This window comes from Bufo gargarizans, chromosome 10, assembly GCF_014858855.1.
Source record: "Bufo gargarizans isolate SCDJY-AF-19 chromosome 10, ASM1485885v1, whole genome shotgun sequence".
Taxonomy (NCBI): Eukaryota; Metazoa; Chordata; class Amphibia; order Anura; family Bufonidae; genus Bufo; species Bufo gargarizans.
The window spans coordinates 115,471,624-115,490,057 of NC_058089.1; positions in this window are offsets into that span (position 1 = coordinate 115,471,624).

The window sequence follows — 18,434 nt, forward strand, 5'->3', positions numbered from 1 at the left end:
ACAGCACTCTGCAAACAAATAATAAAGTAAATACAATAGTGCTATACTCACTATAAAAAAATGTGCTAATGCTGATGCAACATTATAAATGTGAGATTTATACAACATTTCTACGAAATTATTTGTTCCTGTCCACCGGCGTCAAGGTGATCTCTTTAGGACTGAAACCTACACTGAATACTACCTCCTCTGGTGCCATACTGGCCTCTATTAAAGTCAGGGAATGCAGGTTCCACATGCATGCTGAGCCCACACTATATTATATCTCTTTTGATGCCACAATGGCCTCCATTAAATTTAGGGAATACATGTTCCACATGCATTCTGAGCCCACTCTGTATTTAACCTCTCCTGGTGCCAAATTACCTCCCATAAATGCAGGGAGAGCATGCTACAGCTTTATACTTGCACTAATTAAAGTCTGTCTATGGGAGTACATGACCAGTGGAGTCAACCACACCTCCAATGCAGACTGCAAAAAGAATAATGGGGGTTAGTCAGCACATCCCAGTGCGCGGGTGCACATCGCCATGGCTGAATTTAATGGAGGGCAGTATGGCGTCAGTGGAGGTAGTATTTATTGTAGGTTTCTGTCCTAAAGAGATTGCCTTAACGCTGGCGGACAGGCACAATTTTTTTTGTACAAAATGTATTTGGCAACAATCTCACATTTATAACGTAGCATCAGCATTAGTACATTTTCTACAGTGAGTATGGCACGATTGTATTTACATTGTTATTTGTATTTGCTGTTGCTGCTGTTTGTTTTAGCACTTTCAGCCATGGTGACATGCACCTGCACAGTGGGATGCGCTGACTAACCCCCATTTTTTTCTTTATAACTCCCAGCATGCTTCAGTAAACTCTGTGGTAATTCCAAGAGCAACTAAGCAAGTGTTTAGTGTTTATGCTGGGAGTTGTAGTTTCACAACAGCTGGATGGCTGGAGGTTGCTGACCCTAGTTAAAGGAGTTCTGCTAAGCTTCAAGGGAAAGGTTGAAAGTAGGATTCTAAATGCACCTCTGGATGTGACTGGAGTATAAACCATGATGCAGTGTAGCTCAAAATCAACTTTTGTTGGGTGCACATGCAACAGACGGGGGGTGACATAGGCCAAGGGGTCCCTTCTTTAAGATGTTAATAAATGTAATTTTTCGTAACGCCAGTTGCATTTCAACAACGAGGGACTGGGTCCCCCTAAGTAGATGGTGTTGGTATTACCCAGGTGTAGGAATGCCAGAGTGGTGTAAGGGTTGCCTATAATGTCCCTTGAGGTGCGGCCTGAACTTGTCACTGTGCTCCTACCTGGATATCCCGGAACCCTAGGCGTTGTCGCTGAAGCAGTGCAAATAGGGTTGTGGATGAAATGGGTGAAGAAATGAATTAAGTCCAGACTTGTATTGAAGTAGTTAACAGCTTTACTTTGCATAAACTTGCATCAGGGAACAACTGTAATGCCCCCAAGTGGCATTACCTCTCCTACACCCTGCTTCTGTCTGTATATGCAATAACAATGTTATCTTATGCCTTTATTCCAGGTCCTTCATGTAGTGTGCATTTCTTCCTATGCATTAGTGTTTGTTCATGTAATAACCTGGTTTCCCAGCGGGTGGCAGCATACTTGGCAGTGCTACTCTACAGAAGGTGGAACCTGGCTTTCCAGCTCTTATACTTTCCTCTAATGAGAAAGTACAAACTAATTAGAATCAGTTAGTTCCTGTACTCCATGCTGTAGGGAGAAAAGCAGACGCTGGTCCCTGTGGGACTGAGCTCTCCCTAAAAGGACAGACTTAGAACAGCAGCATCAAGCAGAGGGGAAAGCATATCTATTTAATATTGCTGACAGAGCAGAGCTGAGAGATTACATTACAGATTCAGCAGAGAGAAGTTTGTTTTGCAGAAGTTGTTTGCCTACCAAAGTCCTGCTAAAACCTGTTGGGAACCAAGACAAGTTCTGTGGATTGTTTGGATCACCGTTTATTATAATTAAAAGCAATTGTTCCACATTTAACCAAGTCTGGACTCAACTTTATTTCTACACTATCCAAGTTAACTACCCCTTTTGCACTGCTTCCGACAACCACGTCTGGGATCTAACCGTATCTAGGTAAGGAGCACTATGACATGTGCACAAGTCCTCAGGGATATTGTGGCCACTTCTACACCACCCTGGCAATCCTAAACCTGGGTACCAACAATTCACTTAAAGGGAGCCTTGTGCTTCCGTTGCTGGAAGGCAACTGGCGTCACGACTACTTACTCTAACAGAGGGACATATAATCGTAAAAACCTCTTAACGGGTAAGGGATACCCCAAACACTGAACCTGTCCATTGCACAACCTTCCAACTTTATCTTGGTTACCAGCAGGCTTTGGCATGAAGTTCTGGCAGGAAAACTATTTCAGCTCTGCTTTGTTGGCAGTATTAAGTAGGAACTTTTCTTTTTGCTGCAACTTAATCTTCTGTAGTCTGACTCTATCTTTATCTTAATCTGTACCTAGGTCCAGGGAACTTTTCTTCCTGGCTTCTGAGGCTTGTAGCTTGGGCCTCTATGCCCAGCAGAGCTTAGGGGGTGTTCTGCTGGCTAGCACACAGCCTTCCCCTTACAGGGGGTAGACTCAACTAACTTTTAACTAACTTAACTCTTCCCTCTCTAGAGAGGGGGCTAGAATGGAAGAAGGGTTCCATTCTCGTTAACACAGCTCTGCCAGAAGTGCCGCCATCTGCTGGTAGACCAGGTACATTACATGGGAACATAACCTTTGCATAGAAATACACATAGTGCAAGACATGGTAATAAATGCATATGATGACACAGTATCAACCATAGGAGATAGTGGGGGTGCAAAAAGGTGGTAATGCCCCCTAGCAGGGCGTTACACAAATATGCACATATTGCCCGTTCATATTATATACGTGTCACTATGGCATTGCACCAAAAACTCGGTCACATAAACCACCACAAAGCAATGCCAATCGCAATATTAAAAGGGTTATCCAGGATTTGATGGCTTCTGCTCAGGATAGGCCATCGATAATCTGATCCGCAGGGGCTCAACGCACTGCACACCCACCAATCAGCTTTTTAAGTAGCTCCAGCACGGGAATTATTCAGCTCTGTCAACTCCTATTAAAGTGAAAGGCAGCAGCACTGCAGTGACCTGTTCCGTGTACTATGGAAATGGTCGGAGCTGCGTTTTTCTGCGCTGGAGCCATCCAGAAAAAGCCGGATGTCGTATCTTCACCCATCAGATATTGATGGCCTGTCCCGAAGATGGACCATCAAAATTGAAACCCTAGGCAACCCTTTTAAATTATCCCAGACAATAGGATCAATGTTGACATAGTACAGTGTCATCTGTGCACCTCATATATGTAAGTCACTGGATTTTACGTACTTTATTTATAGTATACAGCGCAAATTTATTCTGCAGAGCTGTTCTTATGACCTCCCAGTCCCCACTTATATAGAAAGTCAAATGTTTTTGCAGTGTGGGATCAAACTGTTAGGTAGCATTTACAAAACTGTATTTTCGGTCCAAATCTGATCCAAATTTTTAGCGAATTGCACGGGGACCCATTCATTTCTATAAGACCTTACAAAATATGGACAGCACACAAATGTCATTTGTGTGCTGTCCACATCCACGCAGCCGAGCCACAAATTATAGAACATATCCTATTCATGTACGTTCTGCAAAAAATGTGGGATGCACACGGTCCACATCCATATTCTGTAGAGCTGTGATTTACGAACTGCAGAATGGATACGGTCATGTGAATGCACCCATAGACTGAGCTAGTTTGCTGTAAAGAGATTGTCCTATTGGGGATTAGAATATTAATTCCAAAGTAGCCTATCTGTGGGTTTTTTGTAATGTTGGAGCACGCCGGCGTAACCCGAGGAAGCCCACATAACTACGGGGTGAACACGCAAGCTCCATGCAGATGTCATTCTTAGTCAGGTCCAAATCTAAGTCCCCAGTGTTGTATGGCAAGAGCGTATACCAGTGCACTGGCCATTGGCGCCGGCCTCTACATAACTTGGGCGCATCCACCGGCGGCCTAAATCTACGCCAGCTCCCAACGAAATCCCCTTTGCGACTGAATCTGCAATAGATATACAAAAATTGGCGCATATCAATTCATAAATTACCCCCTTAATACTTTATAATTACCCCACCCCCAAAATAAGTTATCAACCCTAGTAGCAAGTGATCCGCCCTACTATTGGCTTTACGTGGAGCTGCCTGCTGTGACTCCTCATGTTTCGGTCAGTCCCCATTATAGAGGGTCTTCTAGTTCTCTAATGCTCTGCTCTGACCCTGACATTTAAAGGGGTTGTGCAGTGCAAGGATACAGGTTACAGCCCCTTTTAATGCTGTATGAGACTGTGCACAAAATATCACCTAGAAATGACCTTCTCTTACGACAATCTAATGGCAGCCTCTGTACTGTCACAATGCAATGCAAATCCAAGAGTTTCCCCAGAAATCTCATCTTTTTGGGAAGCAAATACGCAGAGAGGAATGGAAATATTCTATTTTGCATCTGAACATTTGCCCTTTTATAAACGAGGCCCAATATGTACAGTCATATGAAAACAACAACTCTCCCTGCGCCTCTAACGTGCTGCAGTCATAAAATACAGCAGCTCTTTAATTCTGTGATTTTGGTGATAAACGCCAAGAAATTGCAAATTTGCATGTGAAAAAAATATAGACAGGAAACATTAAGTTTTAAAAAAATAATTAAACCTATCGTTTCTGTAAGTATATTTCCTCTGTAATTACTAACCCCATGGTGTGCCTGTACGCAATAAATACGGGCGGATATAAAAAGTAACACGTTTAACCGCGACTTTAATGAGATCTAAAACACTTTTACTGCGGAGGCTTGGAACTGGGTGGTGCAGCTGAAGGGGTTAACCCTGTCCTAGGGCTTCTCTGCTAAAGGGGTTAATTAATCTGCTTAGAACGACGCTTCTCAAACTGTCTCTTATGTGCAATTGTCTCATTTGATTCCTAATCCAGCTTTTTTTTTTTTTAGGCTAATAGGTAATGCATTTTTAATGCCAAATAAAACGGCAAATATCATAAAAGCTTTTAACGGCCTCTAGTCCCTCCTCCATTTTATATGTGATTTTAAATGAACGGCCAGCCGCATGAAATATAAAGCGTTTGACGGTGATGCAGCCTTCCGCGTTGACCGAGCAGATCATTCTGACATATTGCCTTGCCGCTCATTCTGAAGTATAGTAGGGAAAAGTTCACGGCTTCATTTCTGCCGCAGACGTCACCCGCTCGCCGGCGCTCTTGCTGCACGCTCTCGTCCAAACACTGCAGCAGCCTACATATTAATTCCATAAATAAGTTGTTTTAATTAAGGTGTCTAGATGCAGAACTTTTCTAAGAGCAGGGGACGTAAGTTTCCACATAGCTGCATTCTCTATTAAACAGAACATGGGGACCGGGGGATGGGGTATCGTCCATGCAGCAAGAAGTTTTGCCTATAATGGTACATTTCCCCCGATTGCAAGGGGGTAACATTTAGGCTGCTATGAAATGCATCTGTCACTTTTTCGTCTCAGGTAGCAAAAAGGTTAGAGGCACCACTAGTTTACTGTCATCTCTATCAATAGAGACGCCAAAGAAACTACAGATACTTAAAGGGATTGTCTGACCCCCACCACAGTTGTAATTATGTTCCCGAATCTGCTCTACCCAAACAAAGGCACTAACCTAGTCATTGGTGCTCTGTTCCAGGGCTGAGGGTCTCATCTCTGCTACTTCCAGTCTCCTGTGCACTGTAAGTGTTATTATGTCCCATCCATCATCAAGCAGACTACTGCAGCCATTCACTGGTTTCGGCACGTACATGCCGCTTGGGGACACGTCACAGCTGAGGCCATGGAATGGCTGTAGTGACACACGTCACAACGGACAGAATGTCACACTTGCTGTCCACAGGGAGCTAAAAACAATGCAGAGTTGACTAGGTAAGCCGCACCTGTCTGTCTTAAGGCACATAACTAAAATTGTGGTGCTTTTAAAGAGCAAGTTCACCCAGTAGGGACAGATTGGGTGGACAGGCAATTGGATGGGCTGGCGGGAGACTCTGAAAGCATCAGAATGGGATCTGTGGGCAGTGGCAGTTTGGCCATAGACATTACAGGGAAATTTCCCAGTGGGCCGATGGCCAAGGGGCTACTTGAGCCCTCCTCACAACTGGCCACTGGAAATTTTTGGGGATGTATTTTGTGCTGCTGGCAGTATTTTGTGAGGGACTGTGGCATTTGGTTTTGTTGGGATGGTATAATCATAATGTGCTGCAATATGGTATTGTTGGTGCAATGGGTGCCTACCCCCAGAGCCCTTCTATAACGCTACCCAGGTGTAGGAATGCCGAGTGGTATAGTGTGGCCGATCTGTTTCTTTGTGTGTCACGGTGCTCCTACCTGGATACGGCTGAACCCCAGGCTTTGGCTCCGAAGCAATAAATAGGGGGAATAATTGAGGGATTTCAAGAAATAGCTTGAGTCCAGACCTTGATATGAAGTTCAATGGCAGCCTTACTTGAATAAACAGTTCTCCAAACAGTTTCAGGCTTTGTCTTGGTTCCAGCAGGCTTTAGCATTAAACTGGCAGGCAAACTCAATTCTGCTATATCTTTCTCTCACTCTGCTGTACTGATGAGCCTAACTTGTCTTTGTTTCCTATTTATGCTGCACTTCACTCTTGTAGTCGGACTTATGTTCAGCCAAAAAGTAGGTTAGAATCGTGGCAGCTCCAACATTGAGTCTAAACCAGAACTGCCCCACCTCCTTCTGGTAGCAAGCAGTACTGGCCCACTTCTGACCAAAGGAGGGGGGGGGGAATGGAATGGTGCGTTCCATGCTATCTAACTGATATCTGTGGTGCTGGGGCTGTTAGTACATCCAGTAATATACTCAAATGGCTAACTGTAGATATCGTCCAAGAGAAGTTAAATAGGGTAAATGTGACAAAGCTCCGGGTCCAGATGCATTACACCCAAGAGTGCTTAAAGAGTTCAGTTCAGTCATTGCTGTGCCTCTGTTTATATATTTTAAGGATTCTCTAGGGACTGGTACAGTGCCAAGTGATTGGAGCAAGGCAAACGTGGTGCCCATATTCAAAAAAGGATCAATGTCCTCCACAGGTAATTATAGACCTATAGGTTTAGAAAGTATAGTTTTGTAATTGGATTGAAAACTGGCTGAAGGACCGTGTCCAGAGAGTTGTGGTCAATGATTCCTATTCAGAATGGTCCCAGGTTATGTGGTGTACCCCAAGGTTCAGTGCTAGGCCCTTTATAATTTAATTTATTTATTAATGATATTGAGGACGGGATTCTATTTTTGCAGATGACCCTAAGCTGTGTAGAACTGTACAGTCTATGGAATATGTCCACAAACTACAAGCTGACTTGAACACTCTGAGTGATTGGGCATCAACTTGGCAAATGAGGTTCAATGTGGACAAATGTAAAGTTATGCATCTTGGTAGTAATAATCTCTGTGCTTTATATGTACCTAGGTAATGTAGTGTTAAAGAAGAAGAGAAAAAAAGAGGGAGGTTATATGCAGTAAAAAGGGAAGGAGGGAAAATATTCTCTGGCGCGCCAGGAGGACTATTTAGAAGTGACAGAGTATTAGGGGTGGGATGTAGGTGGTTTGGTGGGTATTCACCGAGGCAGCACCCTAAAGCAGTGTACGTCAGTGCACTGCAAGATAATATGGAGATAATTTTTTTTTTTTAAAGTGCTGGGGGGCTTGCCCGAGGATAGTGAACCGGGGAGGATAGTGGGCAGTAGCACAGGGGCGCCCGTGTGCTACTGCCTACTATCCTCCCCGGTTCACTATCCTTGGGCAAGACCCCCAGCACTTTTTTATTTATTTATTTTTTATCTCCCTAGGTGATGTAGCAGTAGGAGAGTCACTTATAGTGAAGGTTTTGGGTGTCCTTGTGGATGGTAGATTAAATTACAGCATACAATGTGTGGTAATGTGAACAGTGCTGGGAGGTGTGTTGTCCCACTTCAGGCACCTCAGATGGGTGAGACAGATAAAATCCAGAGAGTGGCAGTATTCTCAGCAAAGCATAGTTTGCTGAGACATTTCTGTGTACATTTTCTGGGCTGGATTTTACTTGGACTGGTGGCTAGGCTTGGTAGAGGGAGTTCCCAGTCCACACCCTTCCAGTACGGGTTTTCCTTTCTACCTGAGGTGATCGCAGGTGAGGCCTGCTGTATTCAGGCTGGCATAAAGCGCCTCAGAGTAGGTCAGTCTGTGGAGGGAGAGCGAGACTGTTGTGAAGCAGAGGCTCTGTGTGTGGTCTTAGTCAGGAGGACTGAGGGGCCACAAGGCTTTGAATAGCCTGAGGTTTGGAGGACCTAGCGACGCCTAGAGAACGAGGGTTGCACGCCCAGCGTCTGGAGGACTACTGGGCCACACTCCCCCCAAAAGGTACTGGAGTTGCCACAGCCTTGAGGCTGCAGTATTGATGTTGGCTGAGGAAAGCCGCATATGTTGTCCATGTGTGAACTGAGCTCTATGAGTGAGGTAGGGACGTATTGTGTTTAGGTAACTCCTAGATGGGCAGGAGTTTATTAGTGTTTTAAGTGTTGGCGGTCCGGGAACCTCACCCCACCCAGTGATGTATAACTGGACTATCCTTTATAAGAAGACTGTCAAAAAATATGCACAATTTGGATATAAAAATCCGTTGTCTGGTGAGATATCTGTGAGTGTGACCCCCCTGAAAAGAGACGATCCCTTACAAATGTCAATCAGCTGCTTCTAAGGCCACCAGGATATTGTCATGCATTAATCGAGGCATGGACTCGCGGGGCAGGGATGTAATATTGGCACTTTACAAAGCGCTGGTGCGGCCTCATCTGGAATATGCAGTTCAGTTCTGGGCATCAGTAAATAGAAAGGATGCACTGCAGCTGGAAAAGTACAGAGGAGAGTGACTAAACTGATAAGGGGCATGGAGGGTCTTGGTTATGAAGAAAGATGAAAATAATTCAATTTATTTAGTCTTGAGAAGACACATCTAAGGGGGGACATGATTAACCTATACAAGTATATAAATGGGCCATACAAAAAATATGGCAAAAAATGCTGTTCCCTGTAAAATGTGCTAAAAAAACAAGGGGCACTGCCTCCGACTGGAGAAGAAAAGGTTTAGTCTCCAGAAGCGTGAAAGCTTCTTTACTGTGAGAACTGTGAATCTGTGGAATAGACTTCCTCAGGACGTGGTCACAGCAGGAACAGTGGACAGTTTCAAAAAGGGTTTAGATGAATTCTTCAAAGTAAAAAACATGAATGCTTATAAAAACGTGTAGAAATCTCCTTTTGGTATTCACATCACCACCTATCCCTTGCTTGAACTTGATGGACGTATGTATTTTTTTCAACCGTATTAACTATGTAACTATAGCTCTGCCATGTTTGCTGCCACCTGTTGGTGAACCAGGCAAATTACATGAGCAGTTACACAGCATTATTAGGAATGCACAGTTTTGAGAGACCTGGAAATATATAGGTGACATACAGGTTACACCATAAAAGATAGTAGCACGGTGCAGAAGTGGCAACACCACTCTGGGGTGTTGGGCTACTTTCACACCTGCGTTAAGTACAGATCCGTCTGGTATCTGCACAGACAGATCCGCACATATAATGCAAATGATTGTATCCATTCAGAACAGATCCGTTTGCATTATGAAGAACAAAGTCAAAACAGATCCGTCCTAACTTACATTGAAAGTCAATGGGGGACGGATCAGTTTTTAATTGCACCATATTGTGTCAGTGAAAACGAATCCGTCCCCATTGACTTATATTGTAAGTCAGGACGGATCCGTTAGGCTCTGCATCGTCAGGTGGACACTGCAAGCAGCGTTTTGGTGTCCGCATCCAGAGCGGAATGGAGGCGAAACGGAGCCAAACTGATGCATTCTGAACGGATCCTTATCCATTCAGAATGCATTTGGGCTGAACTGATCCGTTTTGAACCGTTTGTGAGATCCCTGAAACGGATTTCACAAACAGAATTCAAGACGCCAGTGTGAAAGTAGCCTTACACTGGCTCCGCAAACTTGTGTTGGCCATGCCTTCCATCAATTTGGACCCGACTACAAAACGGGGTCACTTTTAATATTTTTTCCAGGGCCACTTTAAGTACCCAATCCACCCTTGTCTTGAGGGGGTATTGCTTCTTTGAATTCTTAAAAAATAATTTGCCTAAGGTTTCCTTCTCATTTTCACTTCTCACTGACGTGTGCTGTCTGCATTTTACACCGACAGCACACACACCTATTGATTTTAATTAGGGATGAGCGAATCGACTTCGGATGAAACATCCAAAGTCTATTTGCATAATACTTTGTTCAAATACACCACGGAGCAGGAGCTCCGTACAGTATTAGAATGTATTGGCTCCGACGAGCCAAAGTTATTACTTCGTGGTACCTTGGAACCGAATCAGAGTTCGGGAAATGTTTTTTTTACAGTGGAAATTAATTTATGAAGTTATTAGTTTTGCGAGACTTTGCAAAGTAATAACTTCGGCTCATAGGAGCCAATACAATGTAATACTGTACGGAGAGCTCGCTCCATACAGTATTCAAACAAAGTATTATTTTAATGTGTCTGTTCACACATCAGTATTTTTTTTACTGACTGTGGGTCAGTTTAAAAAAATTTACGGAGACATATAGTATATGTACTATGGCTCCATGAAAAAAACACAGATGGCATCCATGTTGCATCCGTGTATGGGCCGTTTTTCACTGATGGAAATGCCTTAGAAATTAACTTTCAGCTGAGCAGTGTCCATAGAATACACACGGACCAAACACTGACATCTTTGCGGATGGAGCACAGACTGAGTTTTCCACGGACGTCAAACGGACACAGAAATGTGAACACTGCCTAAGAATGGTTTACTTGGTAGACAACCCCTTTATTCGTTGCCAGGAACGTAGCCCCAGTTCAGTAGGTGAGATGACCTCTTTTTGTGCATGCCGCTGAATTGATTGGTAATGCTAAGCATTGATCCACTGTAACTTACTGTATCCATTATACCACAGCCAATTTGACAACACGAGACATGGCGTGATTCTGTGCACTGTAGCTTCTACAAAGATGACACGTGTGATTTTTAGCAGTTTATTTCTAATGACTGTACATAGGAATGATAGGCATGTGCAGATTGTATATGTAGTATGCTCTTACTAAAGCCTTATATAAACACTCTCATACTTAAGTCATGATAAATGGGGACCCTGCTTTGAAATACTTTACTATGGAATCTACAAGCTTCTTCTGTAGAAGTATTTGTGCATCTGAAGTGCCTGAAAAATGGCTTTTTAAACATGGTGTCGGCTTTCTTCGGGGCTACTGTTAATCTACTTACATCCATGTACAAAATGACCACAGTGTCTCTAATTTCCAGGTACACGTTTTTAAATAACATAAGTATTACAATAAATATACATAAGATGACTGATACCCTGTTTCTAAATGTCATTCATGTCATAAAAAGAGACCAAATTTCATATTCTTACTATGGAATATGTTTTATCCTGTGCTTAATACTAGAGTTGAGCAAAGTTTTGAAAAATTTGATGTGGCATCTTAGCCAAAGTTCCTCAAGAAATTTTGATTACTTACAAATTTATTTGTCACAAATCATTGTAAATCAGGTATACCCAGGCCACTGTGCCTTAGGGTATGGCTACATGGTGCGGTTAAGATCCGCGTGGCCAGTTAGCTGCAGTTGCCCTTCATTTCACAATGAAGACTGCACTGTATAGTCCTCCTTCATTGGTAATTGCTGCACGGCACCTTTTAATGCACCTTTAAACAGGGGCGGTACCCACTTCTCCAACCCCAGAGCTCTCCTGCCCTACAAGTGGGAGCCCTTCTTCTGCCATCTGCTTTTACTCCTTTTCCACATAAGCTAATATCGATGAGAATATCTCATCAGGAACATCCAGCTTCTCCTCTCTCTGCATCTTGCTGACTTTTCTACGACATGGGGACTTTAAAGGATGATTTGGAAGAAGAGTAAAGCCAGCAAAATATGAGGATGGTCATCATTACAACCTGGCCTCCTAAGGGGTGCAGACTTGCCTCCTATTGGTTGGCACACTGGCACTGGAATAATAAAGGCTTACATCTTATTGGTATTGATTTACATATCTTAGTTTACAGCTGATGTAGCAACAAGTAAATGTAGGAAAAAATAAATAAAACTGACAACGGAATAAGTCTCCCTGCACTCTCCCTCTCCAATATTTTTCTATTAATTGTTTTCAGCCACACAGTCCCTAGCATATGAGTGCTTGCCACGTCTCTCCCTATGCTAAGCTCACAGGACAATGACGGTGACTGCTCGGGATGAGGGTTTTATAGGGCTCTGACATCACAGGGGGTGGCTATCTGCGGATTGGCTGGCTGCATTGACTGTCCCCATTGAAGTGAATAGAGAAAATCCAGACAGGAAAAATAAAATAATTCGACATGCTGCGAATTTTAAAATCCGCACCGTAAGTCAAAATCCTCAAGGAAAAAATCTGCATTGTGTGCATGAGAATTTCTAATTCTCATAGAATACAATGTACATGACATACGGTGTGGATTTTCTAAGGGAAAATTCACACGCAATCCTGATCGTGTGCATTTAGCCGTACACTGCCTTCTATGTACATGAATATAACTACAATAATACCGCTCCTGTGTACAAGAATATAACTACCATAATACTGCCTCCTATGTACAAAAATATACCTACTATAATACTGCCTCCTATGTACAAGAATATAACTACTATAATACTGCCTCCTATGTACAAGAATGTAACTACTATAACACTGCTCCTATGTACAAAAATATAACTACTATAATACTGCTCCTATGTACAAGAATATACCTACTATAATACTGCTCCTAAGGCCTCATGCACACGACCGTTGTGTGCACCCGTGGCCGTTGTGCCGTTTTCCGTATTTTTTCGCGGACCCATTGACTTTCAATGGGTCCGTGGAAAAATCGGAAAATGCACCGTTTTGCAGCCGAGGCCGTGATCCGTGTATCCTGTCCGTCAAAAAAATATGACCTGTCCTATTTTTTTGACGGACAACGGTTCACGGACCCATTCAAGTCAATGGGTCCGTGAAAGAACACGGATGCACACAAGATTGGCATCCGTGTCCGTGATCCGTGGCCGTAGGTTGCTTTCATACAGACGGATCCGAAGATCCGTCTGCATAAAAGCTTTTTCTGATCTAAGTTTTCTCTTCGTGAAAACTCATTTCCGACAGTATATTCTAACATGGTGATGGGGACGCTTCTAGTTAGAATACACTGCAAACTTTGTACAAGACTGCCCCCTGCTGCCTGGCAGCACCCGATCTCTTACAGGGGGATATGATAGCACAATTAACCTCTTCAGGTGCGGCACCTAAAGGGGTTAATTGTACTATCATATTCCCCTGTAAGAGATCAGGGCTGCCAGGCAGCAGGGGGCAGACCCCCCCCCCCCCTCCCCAGTTTGAATATCGTTGGTGGCACAGTGTGCGCCCACCATCGCCCCCCCTCCCTCCCTCTATTGTATTAAATCGTTGGTGGCACAGTGTGCCAACCACCATCGCCCCCCCCCCTCCCTCTATAGCAGTAACATTGGTGGCAGTGTGCGGTCTCCCATTCCCCCCCCCCCCCCCATCATTGGTGGCAGCGGAGTTCCGATCGGAGTCCCAGTTTAATTGCTGGGGCTCCGATCGGTAACCATGGCAACCAGGAAGCTACTGCAGCCCTGGTTGCCATGGTTACTTAGCAATAGTACAACAGTAGAAGATTCATACTTACCTGCTTGCTGCTGCGATGTCTGTGAACGGCCGGGAGCTCCTCCTACTGGTAAGTGACAGTTCTTTAGCAATGCGCCGCACAGACCTTTCACTTACCAGTAGGAGGAGCTCCCGGCCGGACACAGACATCGCAGCAGCAAGCAGGTAAGTATGAATCTTCTACTGTTGTACTATTGCTAAGTAACCATGGCAACCAGGGCTGCAGTAGCGTCCTGGTTGCCATGGTTACCGATCGGAGCCCCAGCGATTAAACTGGGACTCCGATCGGAACTCCGCTGCCACCAATGATGGGGGGGGGGAATGGGAGACCGCACACTGCCACCAATGTTACTGCTATAGAGGGAGGGGGGGCGATGGTCGTTGGCACACTGTGCCACCAACGATTTAATACAATAGAGGGAGGGAGGGGGGCCGATGGTGGTTGGCACACTGTGTCACCAACGATTTAATACAATAGAGGGAGGGAGGGGGGGGGCGATGGTGGGGGCACACTGTTCCACCAACGATTTATTACAATAGAGGGAGGGAGGGGGGGGCGATGGTGGGCGCACACTGTGCCACCAACGATATTCAAACTGGGGAGGGGGGGGGGCTGCCCCCTGCTGCCTGGCAGCCCTGATCTCTTACAGGGGAATATGATAGTACAATTAACCCCTTTAGGTGCCGCACCTGAAGGGGTTAATTGTGCTATCATATCCCCCTGTAAGAGATCGGGTGCTGCCAGGCAGCAGGGGGCAGTCTTGTACAAAGTTTGTAGTGTATTCTAACCTGAAGCGTCCCCATCACCATGGGAACGCCTCTGTGTTAGAATATACTGTCGGATCTGAGGTTCACGAAGTAGCTCATATCCGACAGTATATTCTAACATAGAGGCGTTCCCATGGTGATGGGGACGCTTCAAGTTAAAATATACCATCGGATTGGAGAAAACTCCAATCCGATGGTATAAAAGAACTCCAGACTTTACATTGAAAGTCAATGGGGACGGATCCGTTTGAAATGGCACCATATTGTGTCAACATCAAACGGATCCGTCCCCATTGACTTGCATTGTAATTCAGGACGGATCCGTTTGGCTCCGCACGGCCAGGCGGACACCAAAACGACTTTTTTTTTCATGTCCGTGGATCCTCCAAAAATCAAGGAAGACCCACGGACGAAAAAACGGTCACGGATCACGGACCCACGGACCCCGTTTTTGCGGACCGTGAAAAAAAACGGTCGTGTGCAGGAGGCCTAAGTACAAGAATATAACTACTATAATACTGCTCCTATGTACAAGAATATAACTACTATAATACTGCTCCTATGTACAAGAATATAACTACTATAATACTGCTCCTATGTACAAGAATATAACTACTATAATACTGCCTCCTAAGTACAAGAATATAACTAATATCATTCTGTACCTGATGGACAGAAATGTATGAATACTGATATATAATGTTACCCCTTTAGTTAATAAGAATATGGGAATGAATGGTTCAGAGAATGTTGATGTCTACTCAGAATTATTTACACTGTGTATTGGGGTATTTTGAATTCTTCCCTTTCATCAAAAGACAACCAAATTCCAGTCTTCGGCAATGTGTCGGCATCACCCCAATTCCCGTTACTATATAAACACCCTTTTTTGCGCCATTTATGAACAGTATACCGTTCTCCCTGTTGGCCCCGGACTGCTGGAGGGAAGTGGATTTCTGAACGGTTAACATAAACGATCACAAGCATTGGCTTCCTCAAGGCGCGACCCCATGACATATTAGGATGTTAATGCATCGGCCCCGGTAACCTTTCCTCCTGTAATCTGTGCACTGGGAGTGAGAGGAAGGAGAGGCTTGTACTGGGCTCCATGACAGCGCTCCCCACAGCTGCGCAGCATTATTCATAACAACTTACAAAAAGCACACACACAAGAAGAAGAAAAAAAGCGAGACGTGTTGAATTTCGCCTATGGCGGAATACCGTTACAATTACTGGCCCTTCAGGCTAAAACAATAAAGGCATATAGGAAAATCGGAGATTTCCCCCTTAAAGCTTCACAACAAACCTCAGCAAAAACCACATGACTGCCTCGCACCATATCCCTGGTGTGCTCAACGCAGCTTTGGCAGAAGATCAAAATTACACTTATATAAATTCCATCTGATGCCAGAGCTACCATCTGTGAGCAAAACTGCTTCACCTCCGTCTGCACACAAAGCCACTCTCCCATAGACAAGGGGAAAGGAGGGAGAGGAAAAAAAATTTTTTGATTAATTTGCAGAATGCTCCTGATTCGCTCATATTTTATTATAACTGCTCATCAGCACATGACAAATTCCCAACACTCTGCATAGGAGCCCGGACGGTTTCAGCAGTTTTTTTTTTTGAGCCGGCACCTGACAGGCTGCAGAGCCACTAATGACTTTCAGATGCTTACAAACAGTAATTCTATCTTCAGAATGAAAAAAAAAAAAAAAAAACACAAAGGAAAAAAAAAAATAAGACTAGAGTTATGGTCAATCTTACTTGCCGGCTGCAAAGCAGACAGGCTTTTTAACTCTTGCTGGTAAATAGGGTCTTGTGGGGCATTTGATACCAATAGGAACTCCCCCATGGGAGATGTGATAGGACCTTGCTGTGAGCACGAGCAGACATTATCTTCTAGCTGGTCATGCAGTAGGGAGAGCATGGCGCATACATAATTCCATGGGAATGATACATACAGATAATGCATTTCCTATAGACAGTACAGTTCCAGTAATGCTAAACCTGCCGGGCTGGGTGGAAGCTGGATCAGCAGGCTTGTATTATTGGGCTGAGCGACGTCCTTAATGAATCAATTTTCTGGGTTTTCTTGCAGTTTTTTTTGTTTTTCTTGTTTATAATTTCTCACCAATCTAAGATATGTGTGTGTATATTTATATATATATATATATATATATATATATATATATATATATATATTTTGTAATTTTTTGGGTCCATCCAGAATTTGAGGCCATTGAGTGCTGGACTAAAGGAATTCTAAGGATGTAAATTGCCCTTATTCCAAATGTCAAGGTTTCCTGTAAATCACTGATATGGAATATATATGGTTATGAATTAAAAGATGGTAAGCTCTTAAGACAAGCTGTAGTAATTATGGGTCCATGTGGTCACCTCAGTGCTGCCCACAAGATTGCTACACTCATCTACTAAAATACTCTGAGCACTTAGGGACCTTGCTTCTTCCCCTATTGATACTCCCACTCTGTGACCTCCTCCCTGTCTTCTTTCCCATTTATCAATCATGATACTGCCCTGAAACTTGAAGATTTTTTCTTTACTAGCATCACATGAGTGTTTCAGGTCACTGCTTCCTCTCTTGAAATTCTCTGGGCAGCCGGGGACCTTGCTTCTTCCATTATTAAAGTCCCCATATGTGACCTCCTCCTTGTCTTCTTTCAATTTTACCCAAATAATAAAAGTGCCCTTTTGCCCTCACTTTTATCATCACGTGTGAGGACAGGTCACTGCTTCCCACAAGATCATCACACTCTTCTGCTGCTGTTGTGAATAATCCTGTTACCTGATTAGGCGCAGGTTAATACTATCCACACCAATTTTTAAAGCACAAAACAAACAGGAGGTAAGCCATGTACTGTATATGTGGTGTGGAGGAGACCTCAGGATGCCAGTGGGTTGTAAAATGTCTTGGTGCTCTACTTAATATTAGCTGTGTCCTTTCCAGTATGGTGCTGGGGTAAGATAAGGCCCCAGACGCCATGATTGGTAGGGAAGTAAGTGTAAAAGTGCTTAGACATAGGCGCATACATGCGCCAGTGACTATCTTTTATAAAGGGAGTGTCCTTCTGGCCCAGGGAGGACTTCTTAGGCCCATAATTTCTTCACCCACTGTGCCGGGTTACACCAAGGACCTCTGCCTGGGAGGATACCATGAAGGTGCTCATAGATGGGGTGCTTTTTACTCACTGGTCTCCTTGGTGGTCTGTGTGGCAACATCAGCCATACAGAGACTGGGACATTCGGAGGAGGTAACGATGACAGCCTGACCTATAAGCTGGTCCCAGGCAGACTCTGCAACGCATAGCCATCATTTAGCCACATACTATACCCCTTGGAAGAATTGCACATTTTGAATTTGTGTCGTGTAGGACCCACCACTGGTGTCTTGTACAGTAAGTTGAACCGTGTAATGTTCAAGAACCGTGCCTCAATGCAGGAGATGATGGTGCCACACTAAAGTTGGCTGGATGGTTGTTACCCCATAAAATTTTTAGTTGGTCACTAAAGTTGACCGTGTTGCTGCACCAAATTGTGTCAGTGGCATTTTTCCCCTCACCGCACCCCACTGACACTTGTGGGGATGCTGCTAGTGACCCAAGCACTGACATTACAGCTAGACAAAAATGTTATGGGTTGTCAGTGGATATATATCCTTCCCCCCCACAATGAATTATCCACACAACTATATTTATATAATGTCACATCATTAATCCTTCCATCGTGTCTTCTGTTTGGAATAGAATTATGCTCTGCAGTAGGAGTCT